The sequence below is a fragment of the Anneissia japonica genome, unplaced genomic scaffold (genome assembly GCF_011630105.1).
Source record: "Anneissia japonica isolate Jap-2015-1 unplaced genomic scaffold, ASM1163010v1 scaffold287705_len1045735_cov187, whole genome shotgun sequence".
Classification (NCBI taxonomy): Eukaryota; Metazoa; Echinodermata; class Crinoidea; order Comatulida; family Comatulidae; genus Anneissia; species Anneissia japonica.
In genome coordinates, this window is record NW_022709509.1 from 524,125 (window position 1) to 532,526 (window position 8,402).

The window sequence follows — 8,402 nt, forward strand, 5'->3', positions numbered from 1 at the left end:
TTTAAAAAAAATAATAAAGGGTTTTTTTTAAAGGGGTTTAAAAATTCTCAATTGTTCTTTGTGATACAAGGACATCACCTGCAGAAATATATAATAAATATCAACATTTTTTTGGTAAATTTAAATTCCTTCACAATATCACCTTGATATGATACTATTAATTTCTTATAATTTTTAACAATCCAGAAACAGGCTGACATGGCAGTGCCCTTATAGAATACCTCTTGCTATATAGTGACAATAATGCTATTGGGTTGTGTCAATGATGATGATTATCATCATATCATAATCACCATAGCATTGATAAATTATAGTATCGAGCATCTGTAGGGCGATATTTTTAATAATTATAATTTAAAACATCCATCATAATAAACTGATGATTATAATATCAATCATGGCAAAATAATGATGATGATGATGATGATGATGATGATGACAATGATAATGACAATGATGATGATGATGATGATGATGACAATGATGATGATGAAGATAAAATAATTTTGATACAGATGAGAATAACGATGATGATTATCATAATTATGATACTGATGAGAATGATAATGATGATGATGATTAAGCTAATTATGATGATGATGATGAGATGATTATGATAATTATAATGCTGATGAGAATGATGATGATGATAATGATACTGGTGAGAATCATGATGATGAAAATTATTTATGATTTCAATTACAATGTTTTAGTGGTGGGGATAAAAATGATGATAATGTTTTTCTAATTAAAGATGATTTCTAATAAAGACAACATACTGAAAAAACATAGAAAGGTCAATCCCAGGGGTAGTGGTCTTTAACTAGAGCGAGACATGGATTTTGTAAATTTGAAAAATTGTAAACAACTCTTAATTAGTTGGAATAAATTAAATTCAACATTCATTACCTATCACCACTGATTGGCTTAAGCCGAAATAACTACTTAAAAACTTTTACATAGCAAGATCAATTTGTCTTTGGACACTGCGTACAACAAAGAGAGTTTTCAACAATAATTTAGTTCATTTTTGACAATCCTTGGAATTATGTTAATTGTTGTTAATGTTTTGTTTTTGTTGCTTCCTTGTAATTTTGCTGTGCCAAAATTGAATAATCAAGGCAAATCGCAACATATCTTTTCACTGTTTTGCTAATCTAATTCTAGAATCTTTATCTTACATCATCATTGGTTAACTAGAACCGAAATGATTACCATAAATGTAATACTAGATAATCAACATCCGAGTTTTATGCACAAATACTGTAACAGAAATTGGAAAAATAAAAATCTTAAAATAATACAACCTGCAAGAAAGTTGACACCACAAGAGATTTCAATGATGAGGATTATCAAAACAATTATAAGAGAAGAGATCAGATAATTGGAACACCTTTGGTTGAATAATATCTCACCTTTATGCTCCTAGGCACTAATTAGTTGTAAATCTTGTTAAAAGAAACTTGCTGATAATGTCACCTTCTGAAAGGGTTTCGGTCCTCAACTTTGAGCTAGGGCTTTGGGAAGACCAAGGCTTTACCTAAAAGCCGTTTATTCTTTGCTAAAACGATATAAATATCGGCAGAGGAATAATTTGTGAAATGTGCACATAGAGGATTTGTATCAATGACCTTTAAGACTTCAATGTCAAAGATTGTGAACGACTGAGATCTGAGTATAAAAATCTAGGACCAGTTCATACTTGGAATATGTATTATACTATCTTATCTGAGATTAATCAGTGGACCTTTCAATTCATAATGATTCGATGTAATAAAAGGACTGTGAATCTAGAAGGAAAGTGCCATTTACTTCAGGCCATTCTACGTTCATTCATTCAGAACTGCATTATGATTTGAATTCAGGGTTGTAAGTGATTGTGAACTTTTGGATGAGTGCCATGCTTATAATTAAAGCCACCTAGGTTTGTTTATCCTGATTCACAATGTATTTTTATTAATTCAGATGTGCAAGATTATGATTTGGCAAGAAAGTGCCATATTTTAAGTTATGTTTACTTAATATAAAACAAAGAAGGAAAGTGCCATACTTTTATTTTTAGTCATCTTGCTTAACTCATCAGAACTAGATACATTCATAAGCTCCTAGTATAGGTACAGTATCTCATACTCTATAAATCACACTTATTCCCCTTTTCCAAAATAAATGTAATTAAATCGGGAATATTATAAAGACAGGCTTTCTAGAAACTCTAGAGGATATAAAATCATTCATATCCAATATCCATAAACAGTACAATTCTGAATGAAGATATAATAAATAACATACAAAATCTAGTATTTCTAAGATTTTTGCCATTCCTATGTTTTATAGTCAATGAACTAAAAATTGGTCAGTAACGGTCAAATATTCTCATGGAGACAACAGTCAGAGCTACAAGTTAACAAGACTTTTATTAATAAATTTTACAGACTTTTCACTTGGGAAAGTAAAACAGTACTAAATGAAAATTCAATATAAAATAAAAATACATACCATATTTTACATGTATATATTATATTATATTATTATATATCATTATATTATATAATATATATTTTATATTATATTATATAATATATATTATATATAATATTTATTACATATTATAATTTGCAAATCTGGTACAGTATTTAAGCAGAACCTTAATAAACTACTAACACATTTTTATTCTGAACGATACAAAAACCGTTCATAACTTCAGCATTCATATAAAAATATTACATTGCTAAAAACAGACTCTAGATGCTGCCATAAAAAATTGAACTCTTGAAATAATTTTACATGGCAATTTGGATTTTACCTATGACCTATTTAAAGACAGACTAATGACAAAGGGTAGGTATAAAATGGCAGGCATGGTATCCAACACACTAGAGTTTTTCTTTTTTTTTTTCATATCATAATAATGTCAAGGCATACTCTTATTTCATTTTATTATGTGAGCAACCTTCTTTGTGAAGCAAATAAAACAAAATTAAAGAGTGGAACGAAGGATCCTGAGGACCCACCATAGTAAACTTATTTATAGTCATTTAATTTTGTTTAGTTTTAATTAATATATGTATGCAGAAAATGTATTGGTCTTTCATGGATTCCAGTGGTTGTGGATATGTTTGGCGAGTCTATACCAAACAGAACTGTCATACCAGAATTCCTCTGTATAAGCCTACTATACACTTGATCACAAAATTGGGGCGATTTTGGGAGGTGGGCTTAAACCCTAGTTAATCAAATGGCAAATGTATTTTTAGAAGTCAGCAACTGAGCAACTTAGTCAACCCATAACCTGGCTTTTGCCAAGGAAAATACTGTTACTGTATGTGAAATCGGATGTAAAATAGGGGTGGGGAGGGGGGTGGGCTAATACCCGAGATAGGCCGGTTTTCACCCAAGGAACTAATAATAATACTTATTATACCAAAATTTTTTTTTAATTCTTCAACTCCAATTATTTTTTCAGGTCTATTGTGCTTACGCAAGTAGACATCATTGTTGTCTTCTCAGTTGTCACGATGTAAATCGGTAGGCCTAAATGAGTCAGCACTTAAGAATATAGATATCGCAAACACTTAGCGTCTTAATAAAAATAAATGACAGCACACGAATGACAACCTATGATTGCCTCGTTGATACAAATGCCCGATGGAAAAATAATCCCAAAAGCATTTAAAGAGAAAAACTTGTGCCTCTTTTCAGGACAACCAATTCACGTTGCTGGGAAAAAAAACTTTGGCAGCCGTGTTATGTAGCTGTGCTTCTTTAACTAATTTCTCTACTTGAAATTTACTTGTAGGCTTATTTGTATTAGTTCGTGAAATATTTATTTATTTAATGTTTTGTACCTTTTTTTAGTGATGTGATTGTATTGTACAAGAAAAATTTTGTAATTAATTAAAAGAACTATCGTAAAGCACCAGCTTTGTGGAGGTTTCTTAGGCTGACAAATGTCCGAGCGAAAGTGCGGTTGAAGCAGTACACATAAACGTCCTCTGGGAACCTGTTTTTACAGATTTGCTGCAGACCTCCAATACATGCCAACTATTGTGGATTCCCATGCACAAGACAAAAATCATATTAATATCACCCTACACACAATAATTACTTATTATAGCGCCCTCTTTGTTATAATTACCAAACATAGCATTTTACATACTAAAAACTTAACTACTACGTATGCATATAGCCACTCGCATTAAGCTAGCTTCCTTTCCGTGACCACTAAATACAGATTCCGGTTGTGGGCCCGGATATTCAGATAATTTACTATTTCTATGAACTGTTTATAAGTATGTAGGCTATAAGGGAGAAATCGTCAAGCAGGCACATGACAAAAATATCGATCCACAGCATGTGATTCACACATAATGCATGAGACTAGACAGGTACCATAATAATGCATCAATAATTCCATTTTTTTTAGAATCTATACGACTATACTTGAAGTTCATTCGTAGACACAAACAAAAGTATTGGTGTGAATATACACAGGACAGATAAAATTGATGATGTATACAAAAAGGTTCGTCACAAATCAATTTCAGAAAATCTTAATTGACAGTTCACGCACCCATTTAGAATGAATATAGGCCTTTAAGGCAAGCAGGTTACTCCGCTTAAATGCAAAACAAACAGGTTCAGTCCCTTTGTTTATAAATCAGCACACTTATAAACTCAACATTTATAAATAGATACTATACATCCATAAGAACGCATATTTTGTAAGTCAACTGGTTTCAGAATATCAATTGCTTTTAAACTTGCACTTTTTGTAAATTGTTGTTAATTGGTAACTTTATTTTATTTATATTTAATGTTTTTTATGCACAAATAATTTAAAGAAGCATTATCTTATCACAAGGTGCTTAAAATGAAATTCCAACATGAAACAAATTTGTACTGAAATAATATTATTGAAAAGTACATCAAATGTTAAGCATAAAACGTAAATAACTCGACAAAAAATGTTTAAAAATAGTTTCACATGGCCTTCTAGAAAATGTCAAAAAGAATATGCACTATCCATAAATTAGTATATGAAATAAGACAGAAAAATGCATTAAATATTAAATTAGAGTTACACTTTATTGGTATATTGAAACTGATGTTGCATGGCACTCATACCAACAGATGTTAATAAACGTATGTGTCTTTCTAGAATAGACAGGTCAAAAATATTATGCACTATCAATAAATTAGTGTATGAAAGGAGATAGAAAAATTGCATTAAAGATTAATTTAGTATTATACTTTATTTGTATGTTGAAACTGATGTTGCATGGCACTGATACCAACAGATGTTAATCAACCTCAGTGGCTTTCTAGAATAAACAGGTCAAAAGCATTACAGTATGCACTATCAATAAATTAGTGTATTAAAGGAGATAGAAAAATTGCATCAAAGATTAAATTAGCATTATACTTCATTGGTATGTTGAAACTAATGTTGCATGGCACTCATACCAACAGATATTAATTAACCTATGTGGCTTTCTAGAATAGACAGGTCAAAAAGATTACAGTAAGCACTATCAATAAATTAGTGTATGAAATGAGACAGAAAAATTGCATTAAAGATTAAATTAGCATTATTTATTGGTATATAATATTGTAATATTTTATAAATTATATTTATTTTGATGAATTTAGGCACAATGGTGACAGCTCAATATTCTCATAAAACCTATGTGGCTTTCTAGAATAGACAGGTTAAAAAGATTACAGTATGCACTATCAATAAATTAGTGTATGAAATGAGACAAAAATTGCATTAAAGAATAAATTAGCATTATTTACTGGTACGTAATATTATGATACTGTATAAATTACATTTATCTTGGAGATGGCTCAATATTCTTATCAAGTGATCAATACAACTCCTCTTAGGATTATCTGACAATCATTGTAACAAAGATGAGTAAGATAAATATTGACATGTATTATCTGAAGCCTCTCAAAAGATAAGCAAAAGCTTCGTAGCCATCAGTTCAGCAAACCAGAGAATTATCAATTGTCATCTTTGACTAACTCGGGTATTAACATAAAAACTTCTCACAAAATGACATCATGATAAATTTTAAGCCCACTAATTGTATAATGCTATTTGTAATGAATCATCCTGGGGTTCCCATACCTGATTGGCTATTATGCGGCACACACCTCAATTTGCTTGTGTACTCTCTAATCACTAAGCTCTGTCAACACTATATACAATCATGATGATGTCATATTATCAAATCCATATATGGGAAGACCTCTTGAACCTACTAGGTCACTTATATTTTTTATAAGCTCTACCTTAAGCAATGGTCTTACCATATATACTCCCGTGTAAGACAACGCCCCCCCTCCAACCCCGTTTGAGAGTACTGTAGGTATTTGTATCATTCGCAATTTAGCTGCAAAGCTACAATGATGATATTTTGAAATAAAACTTGAACTTGAACTTGGTATTCATAAATTTTGCTGCTCTTTATTTGATACTGCATTTAGCTGGCTATAAAACGAAGCTAAATATAGAGTTAATGTTCAAAATAATACCATTTTATGGGCTTTTAAATGTTTACTAAAATCTACCTTCCTAGTATTTAAAATTGCGTTCATTAATAATAACATTTAGTAAGTTCATTGCAGAGTGAATGTGCATGCTATAGATGATCTGCACATAAGAGGAACATGATTTCAAAAATCTAATATTTGTATGTCGCACGTATAAGACGAACTCCTGTTCTTTCGATCGTAATTTGCTATTTTAAGCCTAATCTTTATACATGAGTATATGGTAGCTTAATTCTCATTACAAGGAGTAGGTTTCTACAGCAATGCTGGAACAATGGAGGCTGCCAGAAATATTAATGTTAAAATTAATATCATTTTCCTAGATTAAATTCCTATGCCCAGGCACTGGACCTGATCGGCAACATGGGAATCTAGTCAGATTTGTGAAGAAGCACGCATTTAATATTTGATCAATATTAAAGATTTAAATATCAAATTAAACATTTTTAAAATGAGCAATGACCCACCAGAGAACATTGGCAGAGCCAGACATACTGGAGACCTACACTTAGGTGTTACATATGGAATAAAAAAATAATACCAGAGAAAGTAAATTTATAAAACAAAATTCTATTATACTTTATTTGGTGTTCTTTATTTAATCTGCTTCTATTTCCAAAAATTCTAACTATATTAATTAAATTTTTTTTCACCACTTTTTAATTGGTACCTTTTTTTTTGTATAGTAAGTTGTTATTTTTAGCAATGTTCATTTGTTTGTTTAGTTTGGGCTTGCATGTTAACAGCATTGAGCTTGTTTGCTAGCCCTTTTCCATTTCTTATCTTTGTATTATTATATACCGCATAGATTGTTCAAGGCATCTGAATGGTTAAGAAGCAGGTAATAGAAAGTACTATTCCCCTATGGGATAGTACTTTTTTGCCCTGCCGCGCGATGTGCAATCTCTAGCCACGTTGTTATGAAATTTAAGAGATGCACGAGACATAAAATGGAGACGCGACCTCTACGATGCCGAGAGAGATTTGCCCTTTGATCACCTAGGCCTAGGAAGTAAACCTAGGCCTACTGTACTTGGTGTGTATTATTTTATATTACTTTTTTAGGCCTCGTAGAATCAATGTATGAGGTATATAAAACAAATACTGATTGCTCTAGATTCGGGGAACGGTGAAATCTATAGCCCCACGGTGTTGTGGAGGCCGTAGTCTAGGCTACATTCTCCATATCACCTCAGGGCAATAGATTACCATTCCCCTCATGAGCAGTCAATATATGTATAATATGACACTAACTGTTTTAATTGTGTTGTACTTGAAATCAGAAAATAAAAGTTGTATTGACTAATTGATTGATTTTTTGATTGATTGATTGATTGATTGATTGATAAATTGATTGACAAATTTTTTACATTATACTCAAGATTAGCAAACACTTCTACTAACAGATAAGAACATCCAAAAAATTCCATAAAGAAATTTCTTCAAACTGTCTTTCAAAATCAGTGAATATTGCCTTAAAAGCAAATAAAAAAAAATCTATGCAACATTCGAAATCAGACGAAACTATTACCCATCCTGAAAATTTAAAAAGTAATGTACCATGCAATAATAACTCTTTTACTAACGACATTTTAACTGCTTTCAATAAAAGAAAAGAGCAATAAAAGTGAAAGGAACCATTTGCTTAAGGATCCCCCCGAGGGCACAATTCCTCCACTATATTTTCCTGTTACACATATTAAATATTTTCCGTTAAATATATCCACAGTATAACCAGGTCATTTACCTCTTGGCTCTGATGTATTTTAATTGTAAATTATGTCTCGACAGAGACGCTGTTTATCTTCAGGCTGAGCATTATTCATCACCTGTTACTTAATGCA